Raw genomic sequence first — 15,368 nt, forward strand, 5'->3', positions numbered from 1 at the left:
ACCTAAGGATAAAATAGAAGGGTTCAGGCAATATTTGTGAGGACATTGATATTGTTCTTTTTTTTTGACTCAACATTATTAACTAACACGCCTTACCATTAAATATATATAAAGGACAAGTGTGGTATCGCTTCATATCTTATTGTACTTCTGTAATGGAATACCCATTAATGCAATTCCATGGAATGTAGAATGTACCATTTGGTTGCCTAGTGCGCCTGTCAGTTGCTGTGTGGACTGCTGTTGGATAGGACGTTTTCCTAGATGTTGAACCTGAAATAAACATCTAATATTCATCTCTACCCTGCTCTTGTACTTAATTACACTGGCGACGAGCGGAGAAATTTGGACCCCTACAAGATCTTCTCTCCACACAAAGAGAAGACTACCTCGTGTTCGACTGTTCGACAGGGAAAGAAAAGAAAACGTCTTAACACAGATAAGTTTCTAAGGAAACTTCAAGGTACTGTGCGCTTATTGCTCCTCCTCTACTCATTTTGGGAGCCTTGCCTCTTGTGCTAAATTCTGCTAATTTTTTAGAGCCTTGCCACTTGCGCTTAATTTATTTTTTATTTTTTTGGAAGGAATTTGACTTTATTGATCTAGCCATCCTGGCGCGATAGGAACGGGAACCGTGCGTTTGTGCTGCTCACGTTGATCGGTAGCAGGCGTGCCAACTTCTGCATTATTTAAAAGATGCACTCCGTTACCTGCGCGAAAAGAATCTCTTCCTCGCTCCAGTGATCACTGCCATTCCTCCGTGTCATTTCTTGACGTTCCTGACATGCTACGTCACAAGCACATCCACGTAGGCGGCTTCCTGTGCGACGTCAGAATCGCGTCCACGCAGGCGGCTTCACTGTTTCCTAGCAACACAAGCTTCCTCACCTCCGGACTACACGCTCACGGAAGACATGTCTGCAACCACATTATAGTGTATAAAATGTCCTTTATTCAACCACGCTGATTCGCACAGCTTACATCCTGCTCTGACACGCACAGCTCATCTCCTATTCTGCCAACACTGTCTATAGTGACATCGCAACAGATATTAAGCACATGATCATCCCGGACACCTTTCATCCAACGACGCTGACACGCACAGCATCTTGCGTGTCAGTTATTGGAAACATTTACAGCGTCCCAGACATCTTTTACTCTATGACGCTGATATGCTCAGCACACTGCGTGTCTATTTCTGGAAGCAATTTTTTTTTTCTTTTCTTTTCTCTCTTTCTGGTAATTTCAGTAGCCTACTATTTTATTCTGCGCTGACATGCACAGCTCAATTGTTGACATTGTGTCTGCAACGTACTCCATGTTCATCTCATCGTAATACAACGCTGATACACTCAGCTTACGTGTGTCTTTATAAATACTTCACTTTGTCATTTATCTATTCTTTATACACGCTGATGCGCACAGCACATGTGACGTACACTTTGATTCTTTTCTTTGGTGATAATATCACATACTTACTTTGGTGTGTGGTCGTTGAGTACAGTGTCTTGCTTATTACTCTTGCAACATTTACTTTTGTTATATTTTTCAAAATGCAAAACGTTACTCCTCCACCAATCTTTCTCGCTAACCCAGGTGATCCCGCTATACGCTGGTCTAAATGGAAAAAGGTTTTTCTGAACTATGCACGTATTTGTGGAATATCACTTAGCGCAGAAAGAAAATCAGCCTTATTATTATTACACTGCTTAGACTCTGAAGGACAGGAGGTGTTTGAACATCTTCCTGATTTAGCTGACAGTGAGTCTGATTCTCTTAATGAATTTGAAATCTGCCTCAAAAAACTTGATAAGCACTATCTTCCAAAAGTCAGAACTATCTTAGAGTGGTACCACTTTGGGAAGCGAGTACAAAAGTCTGAAGAATCTGTAGAGACATACATCACTGCTCTCCGCAAATTAGGGGCTACTTGTAAATTTGATGCGTCTCTTGAGGAGCGCATTCGGGATTAATTTATGCTTGGTTGCAATGTTGAAAAAATAAAAGATGAACTATGGCAGAAAGATGACCCTAAACTAGATGAAGTTGTTGTCATAGCAAAGAGGATAGAATACTCACTAGCTTGTGTCGAGGTCATCAAAAAAGAAAATAGTGTCCTGGAGGAGAAAGTTCACTCTGTTACTAAAAAAACACTAAACCTGTTTGGAAACAGCACAAATCTACTTCAAAACAGCACAAATCTACTTCAACTCCTCCGCCTCCCCTTTCTTATTCCGTATCTAAATTTAAAGGTAACTCTAAGATAAAGTGTTACAGATGTAATATGTTTGGTCCTCTTGCAAATGACAAGTCCTGCCCCGCTCTTTCTTCTAAATGCATAACTGTGGGAAAATTGGTCACATAGCCAAAGCATGTAAAGTTCAAAAGTACAAAAAGGACAGAAGGGATAAAGAAGTTTTCCTCGAAGATGGTAGTGATTCCGATTGTGATGAGCTACATTGAGGGGAAATTCCAGGACAAAATGGCCAAAACAAGAGTAAAGGACCTGTGGATGAAGTACTGATAAGTGATTGCAACATTAAAATAATTTTCGACTCAGGAGCTAAGATCTATCTTATTCCCAAAGAGTTCTTTGACATGAAACTCAAGGGGAAGGTAACCTGATATCAAACCCCTGGCTTACGGGGGACAACCCATAAAATTGTTTGGCTACTTCTTGAGCAATATAGAATACAAGGGAAGGCTAACCTTAGGGTACGGCCTGCTCTCTCCGCTCCTCCGAGCAGAAGCAGCCCCCCAGGCCACATAGTCGGGCCACCCCCACAACAAGTCACCCAAGGGGAAGGAGGGAGGCGTAACGGGGCTCCCCTCCGCCCAAGGCCCTGGGCTCACACGGGCCAAGCACCAAGCAAACCCGCAAAACCCGTGGGCCCAAGTTGGGCCGGGTCACGGCACGCGCCAAGCTGAAGGTCATTCTGCCTGCCTCCACCACTATGCCCCCTACCTGGTCAACACAGTGCTGGCCTCGATCAGGGGAGGGGTGCCGCTGCTATAGCCCTTTAGAAGCTGTCGACCCCCACTCCCACTGGCGTGCGGTCGCCTATGGGCATGGCCATCTTGTTTTTCACTTGTCCCGCCCATTCGCGATGCCTTATTTCGTGTTCCGGGTCGCGTATAGCGTGTTCGCAAGGCGCATGTCATGTTCGGGAATGCGTTTTACGTGTTCACGATGCTGTTTGCGTGCTTGCGGGGAAATATCGCGCGAACTTACCCACGCGGTCGCGACGGGCGCGGCCATCTTGATTTTTCACTTTATGCTATGGTTCTGGGGCCTGCTTTCTATCCTCCCTCTAACTTTGCCATCCTTAGGTTTTTACACTATTTGTCTGATCTTTTTTATTTATTATCTATCCCTCTCTGTCCCTAAGTCTATATTTTGCATTTTATTTCTACTTTTACTGCGTTTTCTTCACTTTTCTACTGTTTTTTATTACTTCCTTCTTTAAGCTCCTACTCCTTCCCCTAACTTTATTTTTCCCTTATAAATTTTCTTTTGTGCCTCCACCCTCACCCAGAACCATGCCTAAATGTACTAACGGCCGCTCCAAGGGCAAGGCGCCTGCACCCAAGAGCCGCCTTCCTTGTTGCAGATTGTGCCGTCCAGGGGTGTAGGCCCGGGAGCTTTTTGGAGAGGCGGAGGTGACCGCCCTTGTGTTTTTTTGTGCAGCACCATCTTACCTTGACCTTGGCAGTAGGCGGCAGGCCTGGCTTTGGGTACCAGACCCAGGAGCGTCACCGCCGGTGGGCGAAGGTGCCCCGGGCTGTGTTTCGGCAATCAGGGGTCCAGGGCACCCATCACCAGCTGTCCACCCGATGGTCAGACATCTTGGACTGGGAGCAGGACCTGCTGGACCTGCTAGGTGTCGAGTTCGTGGGGCTTGGTGAGTAGCTAATATACTAGTAGTATAAGTATTGTGTATAATTTGTTTCCGAATAGCAAACAATTTGGTGAATGCACAAATTTATGCTTGTGTCCTACACCTATGCATTTTTGAGGGCTAAAATTTAAATGCAGACTTATTGAACAATTGGCCCGTCTGGAATATGTGGGCTAGGCCAGGTGGTACATAGGCTTAGTTAGTATTCTGGAATCAGAATGGAACACTGGATTAGTGTTCATAAATAATAAGCAGACGGTCTGTGAGTCCTGCAATAATACTACTAGTCGATCTGATGAGATAGGTCAATTTTATTGAAATTGTTGTTTCCTAAAATGTTTTTTGAGCATTTTTTAAAATATTTTATTTTTTTCACAGTACACCAATCATTAATGTTTGTTATATCTTACATTATCAGCCCCCAGGGGTAAGACGACGGGGTCGCAGGCGGTGGCGGGACAAGAACATCAAGATGCCTCCCTGGGCCAGGACCGCTCCTCTACCGAGGGCTCTGCTACTGGCCCCAGTAAGTCCTCCAGTGGTTATATTAGTAATTATATTTCCCTAACTTTTACTGCACCTTATTTTTTCCAAACTATTATTTCTGTTTCCTAATTCAATTTTTTTACAAATCTTCTTCGATCTAAACTGTTTCTAAATTCTTGTCGTTTTCCCTGCCTCCAACTGCCTCTGCTATGAGCCTATGGCTCTCTGTACTACTACTATTAGTCTGTCTGTAGCTAAGCTTGCCCAGTTCACCACTCTTTATTTAAAAGGTTTTAAATAAAACTCAGATTCACCAATAGCTCTAGCAATGGAGACCAGTCTTTTGGGTTGTCCTCTTCTGGTCTTCTTAATCTTCCTTGAGGCTTTTCGACAATTCCCACCAACAAAATGCCCAACCAGTTATTTGACTATTCTTTAGGATATACTACTACTGTTGTGGGGATTCTGCACAGCCACATACATAACTATGCACAAGAAAATAGGATGTTGGTGATGGGAGGTTGGACCTTCCTCACACCTCAGTCAGAACGCCCAATCCCCTGACCGACTAGCTATACTCTCTCATTAGGTCCCCGAACCCCCAATGATTAGACAACCCACAATATAATAACACCCTTTCGCTCACTCACTCGTGTAAGTCCACCACACTAAATACTACAGAGTCTTTGTGTAAGTTGAAGTTCAAAAGGTTTATTTTCAACTGACAAGCTTTGTACGTTATTCTAAAATTCAAATCATTATACTATATGAGCCAGCCACAAAAGCAAAATGCATAAGATTAAAACAATAAACATTGTTACAAGTCCACCGAAGAGTCAGACAAACGATCTCTGTGCAAATTCTGGGGGACCCCTCACCTTAGAACGTAGAAGTACTGGTTACATCATAAGCTCTGCAAAGCTCTGGTTCGTTTGTTGAAGGGAATCTTCCGCCTGTTATGAGAAAAATGGTGCGCGTTAGATAGTATAATGCAAGCATTTCTCAGTCATGCCAAAACGTGTAGCATGTTATGGCTAAGCAATACGGATTGACCAGAACTCCGTAACAAAGTGGCTTGTTTTTCGACCTTTTTACGCAATGCTCAGACAGTAGCTGTATGTGTTCATGTGGGTTCAAAGGCGTCTTACACAGCAAGCTGCGAGGTAACGTGCGCAAAAAACATGAAGCTAAAATGGTGCATGGCTCAGGCTAACTCTGCAAAGAGTAGAGTAGACTAGAATGGCCCTAGGTACCATAACACTACTAGTGTCTACTCTACTCTACTCTAGTACCCGATTTGGACTAGTGATGTATGTTGTATATGTATGTATTAACGTTTTTTTTCAATCTTGCTAGTGAAAAAGAATGAATTGGGGAGGTGTAAATGGCATCTAAAAATGTGTAATGTTTTTTCTAGGCGTACTAATGACCACCACCAGTGCCGGGGCCAGCGTTGATGCGGCCATTCCGGAGGGAGCAGGAGATGCGGCAGCGGAACCTGCAGGAGCTACTACAGGGGGTGAGCCAGCAGCAGCGGCGGGTGGTGGTAAGTTATGTTCCTTACTTATTGACATTACACTAGCAGGAAGGGTGTACTGTACACTCACTGTACTGTTGAGACTTAGTAAGTATGAAGTTGCAGTGAACATTCGACAACGGTTGAAGAAGACACCCTTTAATTAGCAATGGCATTAGCAGCAATTGCATTAGCAGCGCGAGTTGAGTAACCAATGGCCTCTTCTATATGACTCCAATTCAGCTGTGAGCTTTATGGAGAAGACTAAAAGTGAGATCAGATCAGATGACCATGATGGATGTGTTGAACAAAAAGGGAAAGAAGGGTGGAAGGAGGAAGGACAGGCGAGATGTAATATGACTGGCAGAGAAGGATATGTTGTAAGCATACATAGGTGGCTGATAGGAATCAGATGCATGGGTTGTTGAAGGATGGGTGGAAGGTCAAAGAAAATATGCCTGCATGGGTGCCCACATCGTATGGGTGGATAGGATAGCAAGAATCGTCAGCGGTGTTTGGATCAAACTCAAATCCAAGGCAAGCAAGGAAGGACGCATGGGTGGTTGTTGGTAAAACAAACTAAGGTTCGTTGAGAGATTAAGAAGAATGTTAGACGTTTACTTTGAATGGATGGATGCCTGGTTGTATTCATCATAGATAGCATAGGTGGCAACTGTCACTGGATACAGACCAGAGTCTTTGAAGAGAATGTAAAAGAAACCGTGCCACAGTAGCAAAGCCGAGGGGAATATATATAAGTTGTATTTTCAGAATACTCCCTTGACTCACAGTAGTTTGCAAGCACATCATATATATATATCGTGTATTATGTAGTTATCAGCGCCTTCCTCTGACTCAGAGGACCACTCCCTCCTTATGTTAATTTTACTGTCAGCCAGCCTGCTATGGGAGATGGCCTATCTGTTGGTTACACAATCAATCAAAATAAACTACCTCATGTCGTCCCATATATAAGCAATGATCATTGGATGAGATATATAATCTGCCTTTTAGAGTAGTCAGGGCAGGGTGAAAGTGAAATTGAGCAATTGCCTTTGATGTAACAGAGAGAGGCTATGTCCAGTGCCCCCCCTTAATAGAAAATTAGGAGCTTCCCCACCTGCAGACAGTAGTAAATAGAACAAATGTGAGTCTGCGTCATGAGTCAGACTCGAGTATGTTTGTCTTGGGCGCAAGCTGACTGAGCTGGCATGCCGGCTACAATAAGGTTATGTAATTTCGCTAAACTAAAGAGAAAAATAAGACTGGTGTACTGTGCCATAGTGCTAGTATAATGCCTGAAACTCCCACAAATGTTAGAGGCTGAGGAAGTGGGAGGACAGATTCATACCACAAATGTTATGTACTGTGTTTGCTAGTGGAGAAGTGTGGCTCAATGGTTAGAGTGGCAGACCTTGATGCAGAGCACTGGTCCGGGACCAGGGTTTGATTCCCGTCACGGCAGGGTCTCGGGCTATAAATTCTGCGGACCGGATATTCTCGCCTCAGTGCCTATTCTAATCATGGGTCCCACGCTGCAACTCTGGGCAATAGCTTGCTTAATCTCCACAACAGCCCCAACAGCGCTGGGATGCCTGGCCTCACCATGGGGGTGCCCAGGAGTGGACACCTCACATGGAAAGCCAGGAAGGGTTCCACAGCGGTATGAGTAAAAGCGCCAGGATGCCCCCGTTGGGGGCGGCAGTACGCTATACAAGTACAAACACATTTACATTTAGTGCTACAGCTACTATGCCACTTTGTGTTGAATTAATTTTGTGTTACTGTTTTGCTAAGAGTATTGATAAAATATTCTTTTTTTCTTTCTTGATATAGCTCCTTCAAAACCAACGAGGAAGGAGTTGGCAGTCATGGCCTGGTGCCAGAAGCTGGAGGCCATCTGCGCCGAGTACCAACGGCTGGTGGCTCTGGCGGAGGAGGCGGCGGCAGCAGCTGCAGCCTCCCCCAATGCCCCGGGCCCCAGCCAGGCCCCTCCAGTTGTTCGGCGCCGCTGTCTGGCAGCCACCCATCGCCGCCCACCAACAATATCCAGCACTACTGCTGCCCCCCCGTGGATGCAGCTGGAGGGCATATGCGCACTGCATGCTCCTCCGGAATGCGCGACTGGAGGAGGAGCTAGAGGAGGTCAAGAAGAGGCCCATGGTCCTGGAGAGCGACATCCGAAGAGCCTGCCACTAAAGACCCTGTTCAATTGCCCCTTTTTTATAGGTTCTTATGGTGGGTGGGAATCGGGCGTTGGGGTTTTTATGAACAATTGAACATTTGATTTTTTGGACTTTTTCGTTTTGGACATTGGTTGGGGTTAGGGAGAGGGGTGGGTCAGGTGTTGTGGGATTTTTTACATAGTTTATTTTTGTTGGGATTAAATTATATATATTTATACTTTACATATGATGTGGTTAATGTTTTGTGGGTAGGGTTACTGTTTTACGTCACACTGTTTCCTTGCTGCTGCAGGGCCACAGCCAGTGTTTGATTTAAATAATTGGCTGACTTTGTAAGACACAAATAGATAGATGCGGTACCCCTAACTGAGTAACTTGTCCTACTAGTACGGTCAGTCTCTCCTCCTCCTAGTCCATTACACCTCCCCCAAATATCTTTTCTTTTCTTACCTGTGATTGATGTTTAAGTTAGGCACAGGGACGGCTGCATGACGATGCAGGTTGGGTTTTCAAAGAGAATGAAGAATCAGATGCCCTGGTTGTGGTGGTAGTAGTAGTAGACACTGGCAGTAGCATTTACAAAAAAAGAAAATGAGACAGTCAGTCACCTGAGAGAGACTCTGGGAGGAGGAGTAGAGCGAAGTAAATAAAATATAATGGTGGAGGGGCTAGCCTAGTACAACAAGTTACAAACTGTCGTTGTTTTCAAGTCACTCAACTAGCCCCACACTAGACACAAGCGTAACCTTTAGTGCTGTGTGTAATAGGAAGGATGACAATCGATGCCGGCAATTAATGATGATGGATTAGGTTCCTTTGTTAAAAAAGTTAACTCGCAAATATACTTATCATCATGGGTGGGCAAGCAGAAGACGATCCTCCCAATGCCTTGAAATTGAATTAGTGTTGCGTGTGATAAATTATTGGTGTACATTAATGTAGTCACACCTCAATAAATTACACAGCCCGGGGGAAGAGGGTAAGGGTTTGATGAATTGTTAAGAAGAGGGGTTTGGGGAAAGGTTTGACAAAGAAAAATAGTACGCATGGACAAACAACAAAAGAAAACACAATCGTTGTAGACTACCATATCCATAAAGGTGTTAAGGGTGAAAAAGGAAATGCACGCATGATGATGATAACTTGATGGTTAATGATAATTAAAACTTACTAACTACTACTAGACAATCAGACAGTGCAGGGCATCAGTATATTAATATCATGCACTTTGCCTTGCCTGTCTGCCTTCATAGAGATACAGATTACATACAGTTTGTGTTCTGTTCTGTTGTACCATGCTTACTTTTAAAGATAGCAAAGAACATTTAAAAATAGCTGTAGGGATGAATTATAAGCAGAGAGCAAACATAATTAATAATAACAACGACAAAGACAAAGACAAAAAAATGAATCAAATTGTTTAAAAGATGAAGAAAGTTGATACTGTTACTGTGTTATCCTGGTCAAATGGGGAGTTGCATCTCGGCATTCATCTTGGTCCTTAGTCCCTTCCATGGATGCTCCATCCATCAATTTTGGGTGACGCCACTGCCTGCCTGGCATATGTAGATTCATTGGGAAGGTAAGTGTGCGTTGTTTTTCCAAGTATAACACAGGGTAAAAGCCAGCCTGTAAGTGTAAATGGAAAAACAAATGGGATATTGAAAAATCAATGAATAAAAAAAATTAATCAATTACGGTGGAGTGCAACAGGACAGAGAAGAGAACACTTTTAGACTGAGGTGGCATGGATAGATACATCATGTCTGTCTACTCTATTTACAGCATTTTTTAAGCTACACCAACAACAGGACAGAGCATGCCCACGGCACCGGGCCGTGACCAAACCTCCATTTAGCTGAAATTTTGACAGAGCCAGACAAAGCACATATGCTGCAACCTAGCATTTTCAAAATTAAGTGACTAAATCAATGCACCGCTGTCAGTCATACCAATGCACTCGACTCCACCACTACACGGACATGTAGGTCTGCTGTGGTTCTTGTTGACTTGTGTTTACCTTATGGCACTTCATGAAACGGAGTTATTCCATCAATCAGCTCCGATCCTAAGTACTGACTGACTGCAAAGAGTATATGTGGTCATCATGATCATGGTGTCCAACTCAGTCTGTAGTGTACCGAGCGAGTCCAGAGTCCATATTCAAATATCCAATGGATAGCCCTGCAGTAGAAGTACAATTTTGTTATTAACCCCTTCGGTGCTCATGACGGAACGGTTCCGTCATGAGCCACGGTTGAGCTGTGCTCATGACGGAACCGTTCCGTCATGACCACGCCCGCGCAGGAAAAGATCAGCACAGCAGGGGAATCCGTCCAGCATGGAAGGGGTTAAACAACAAGTCTGTTTACAGCGCCATTAACCAGAAACAGTTACAGGAGGACACATATACAGCAACATAGCATTTTCCAAAGTAAGTAACTAAATCAACACATGGTGTGACCCACTTGTGGGACACCCCCGCGCCGCACGGCCACCAGCTGCTGCGTGTGCCCCTTGCATCCCTGTGCCTCGCTGCTGCCTCGTTCCTGATTGCCGCCGCTGCGGTTGTTTTGCCCTTTGTTTTCACGTGAATTTGTGCCTGCTTGTCATTAACCAGTTTTTTCCCTTGTTTTGACGAATCTTTGTGCCTGTTTTGTCTGAATTTCGTTTTCCCCGTGTTTTGCCTTCCTTCCTTGTTGCCCGCCGCCCTCCGCCCTCCCTTCCCGCCATACGCCGCTTTTCCCCGCCCTTTTTTGTATTCTGTACCCTCCCCGCTCCCGCCTCCCAGCTGCTCCGCCCACCCGCGCACTTGGCCTTAAATGGCGACCGTGCGACGCAGGTGAGTGTGACCCACTTGTGGGACACCCCCGCGCCGCACGGCCACCAGCTGCTGCGTGTGCCCCTTGCATCCCTGTGCCTCGCTGCTGCCTCGTTCCTGATTGCCGCCACTGCGGTTGTTTTGCCCTTTGTTTTCACGTGAATTTGTGCCTGCTTGTCATTAACCCGTTTTTTTCCCTTGTTTTGACGAATCTTTGTGCCTGTTTTGTCTGATTTTCGTTTTCCCCGTGTTTTGCCTTCCTTCCTTGTTGCCCGCCGCCCTCCGCCCTCCCTTCCCGCCAAACGCCGCTTTTCCCCGCCCTTTTTTGTATTCTGTACCCTCCCCGCTCCCGCCTCCCAGCTGCTCCGCCCACCCGCGCACTTGGCCTTAAATGGCGACCGTGCGACGCAGGTGAGTGTGACCCACTTGTGGGACACCCCCGCGCCGCACGGCCACCAGCTGCTGCGTGTGCCCCTTGCATCCCTGTGCCTCGCTGCTGCCTCGTTCCTGATTGCCGCCGCTGCGGTTGTTTTGCCCTTTGTTTTCACGTGAATTTGTGCCTGCTTGTCATTAACCCGTTTTTTTCCCTTGTTTTGACGAATCTTTGTGCCTGTTTTGTCTGAATTTCGTTTTCCCCGTGTTTTGCCTTCCTTCCTTGTTGCCCGCCGCCCTCCGCCCTCCCTTCCCGCCAAACGCCGCTTTTCCCCGCCCTTTTTTGTATTCTGTACCCTCCCCGCTCCCGCCTCCCAGCTGCTCCGCCCACCCGCGCACTTCGCCTTAAATGGCGACCGTGCGAACGCGCAGCGTTGACGCGCAGCGGGCGCGCCGATTGTGCGCCGAAGGCGCGCCAAAGGTAAGCCCGTCTGCGCCCGTCCGCGCCTGGACCGCGCCCAGTGCCAGGAACCCTGAACCTCGACGTTCCCGACCGACCCGCCGGACGTACGCCGCCGCCACCCTCACCGCTCTCAACACCGGCCGACTTCCAGACTGCCACCAAGCCACTCCACGACGTACCCACGGACCTTTCAGCTGCCACGCCTGCAAGTTCACCTGCACCCGGACCTGCCTCGCACCAGCACCCACCAAGTCGAACGCCAGCAGCACCCACCTCAAGTGCATCCTGCTCAACACCCGCTCCGTCCACAGACACGCCATCGAACTCTGGAACCTCCTAGATGCCACAGCCCCTGACGTTGCCTTCCTCACGGAGACCTGGATGAACGCATCCTCAGCTCCCGACATCGCCATCGCCATCCCAGAGGGCTACAAGATCGTCCGGAGGGACCGAAACGCCAACCAGATGGGAGGAGGCATCGCCATCATCCACAGGAACACCATCCGTCTCACGACCAGCACCGACGACACCCTGACAACCGCCGAACACCTGCATTTCCAGATCCACACCAACCCGAACACCACCCTCAGAGGCACCCTGATCTACCGACCCCCGGGACCACGCACACAATTCAGCGAGGACATCGCCGACTTCGTCAGCCCGCATGCCCTCCCCTCCGCTGACTACATCCTCCTGGGAGACCTCAACTTCCATCTGGAAAACAACAACGACCGCAACACCACCACCCTGCTCGACAACCTCGCCAACCTTGGACTCAAGCAACTGGTGTCCACCCCCACCCACCTCGCCGGACACACACTCGACGCAGTCTTCTCTTCCAGCACAGACATCGAGTTCAGCCACGCCACAGAGCTTCAATGGACGGACCACAGCTGCGTCCACTTCACTTTCAAGAGAACGACGACCCACCACCACCAGCAACAGGCCGCCCACAGAAGCTGGAACAAGATCACAGCAGACCAGCTCGCCACCTCCCTGAGTCAGCACCCCCCTGCCAGCTCAGCGAACCCCAGCCAGGCCGCCGACAACCTCACGAAGTGGATCAGCAACTGCGCGGACGAACTCGCCCCTCTGAGGACCCCGCCTAGCAGACCCGGCAGCAAGAAGGCCCCATGGTTCACCGACGAACTCAAGAGCTCCAAGAAGAACTGCCGAGCCCTCGAGAAAGTCTGGAGAAGGGAACCGACACCGGACAACAGGACCTCCTACAAACTGGCCACCCGGAAACACCACCAGCTGATCCGCGCCGCCAAGAAAACAGCATTTAAGGACCGGTTGGACAACAACGCACACAACTACAAGGAACTCTTTAACATCGTGAAAGAACTTTCCAACCCCAGCGCAGGAAACAACGACATCACCCCATCGCAAGACCTCTGCAACTCCCTCGCTTCATACTTCCACAACAAGATCACGGACATACACAGCAGCTTCAACAACCAACCAACGCACACCGCGACCGAACAACCACCCCCCACCACCATCCTTCACGCCTGGACCCCGATCAGCACCGAAGACACCATCCGCACAATGAACTCCATCCACTCCGGATCACCGACCGACCCTTGCCCTCACCACGTCTTCAACAAGGCCGACGCTGTCATCGCACCCCACCTGCGAGACATCATCAACACATCCTTCGACACCACCATCTTCCCGGAGAGCTGGAAGCACGCCGAACTCAGCGCTCTACTCAAGAAACCAACAGCGGACCCCACCGACCTCAAGAATTACCGCCCCATCTCGCTTCTCCCGTTTCCAGCCAAAGTCATCGAGAAGACCGTCAACAAGCAGATGGCCGCCTTCCTCGAGACGAACGGATCCCTCGACCCCTCACAGTCCGGCTTCCGAGCCAACCACAGCACCGAGACCGCCCTCATCGCCGCCACCGATGACATCCGAGCCCTGATGGACAATGGAGAAACAGCGGCCCTCATCCTCCTGGACCTCTCTGCGGCATTCGACACTGTCTGCCACCGCACCCTAGTACAGCGCCTCAGCAACGTCGGAATCCAGGACAAGGCGCTGGAATGGATCATCTCCTTCCTCGACGGAAGAACACAGAGAGTCCGCCTACCACCGCACAAGTCAGAGGCCTCCGAAGTCATCTGCGGCGTCCCCCAAGGATCATCTCTGAGTCCCACCCTCTTCAACGTCTACATGAGCCCCCTCGCGGCCATCGTACGCAAACACAACCTCAGCATAATCTCCTACGCCGACGACACCCAGCTGATCCTCTCCCTGACCAACAACCCCGCCGCCGCCAGAGCCAACCTGCACGACGGGATGAAAGAGGTAGCCGAGTGGATGACGATCAGCCGCCTGAAACTGAACTCGGACAAGACGGAGATCCTCATCCTGGGCTCCTCACCCTCCGCCTGGGACGACTCCTGGTGGCCTCCCGCCCTGGGCACCGCACCCAAACCGACAGACCACGCACGCAACCTGGGCTTCGTCCTGGACTCCTCCCTCTCCATGACCAGGCAAGTTAACAAAGTCTCCTCGACATGCTTCAACATCCTACGCATGCTACGGAAGATCTTCTGGTGGATCCCCACCGAGACCAGGAAGACCGTCACCCAGGCCCTCGTCACCAGCCGTCTGGACTACGGCAACGCCCTCTACGCCGGTACCACCGCCAAGCTCCAGAAGAGACTCCAGCGGATCCAGAACGCCTCAGCCAGACTCATCCTCGACATCCCACGAACCAGCCACATCTCCGGACCTCTGAGAGACCTTCACTGGCTCCCCGTCAACAAAAGAATCACCTTCCGCCTCCTCACCCACGCACACAAAGCTCTACACGACCGTGGCCCGAGTTACCTCAACAGCCGAGTCAACTTCTACGCCCCCAAACGCCACCTCCGCTCAGCCAACCACGCCCTCGCCGCCGTCCCCCGCATCCGAAGAGCTACTACAGGAGGAAGGTCCTTCTCCTACCTGGCCGCCAAGACCTGGAACTCCCTCCCCCCCGACCTGCGCCTGACCCAAGACCACCTCTCCTTCAGGAAGAAGCTGAAGACCTGGCTGTTCGAGCAGTAGCGGCACCCCCCCCCCCCCCCCCAGCGCCTTGAGACCCTACGGGTATGTAGCGCGCTCTACAAGTGTCATTGATTGATTGATTGATTGATGGTGGTCAGTCCACTAGTACACTCGTGACTACTCGACTCCACCACTACACAGACCTGTAGGTCTGCTGTGGTTGTTGACTTATTTACCTTTTATGCCACTTGATTTGAAATGCCCACAGTTATTCCATCAATCATCTCCGATCCAACTGACTGACTGCGAAGATAGCATGGTCATCATCATGGTGTTGTACGTGTTGGCCAACTCCAATTCAGTCTGTAGTGTACCGAGTACGACTCTGACAAAGTCCATATTCCATATTAAAAATTGCAACGGATATTGGCCTGCAGTAGTAGGAGTACAATTTGGTTATTAAACAACAAGAAGGGAAACATTGACTGTCACTTGAGTCACTTTTGGTTGGTAGATTAATTACTAGCACAGTTCGACTTCATGCACAATGTCATCAACATCAACACAAAAAACAGCAATCACTCTGAGTCTGCATACAACGCATGCCAACATTACCTGTCTT

The sequence above is a fragment of the Triturus cristatus genome, chromosome 3_2, assembly GCF_964204655.1.
Source record: "Triturus cristatus chromosome 3_2, aTriCri1.1, whole genome shotgun sequence".
Classification (NCBI taxonomy): Eukaryota; Metazoa; Chordata; class Amphibia; order Caudata; family Salamandridae; genus Triturus; species Triturus cristatus.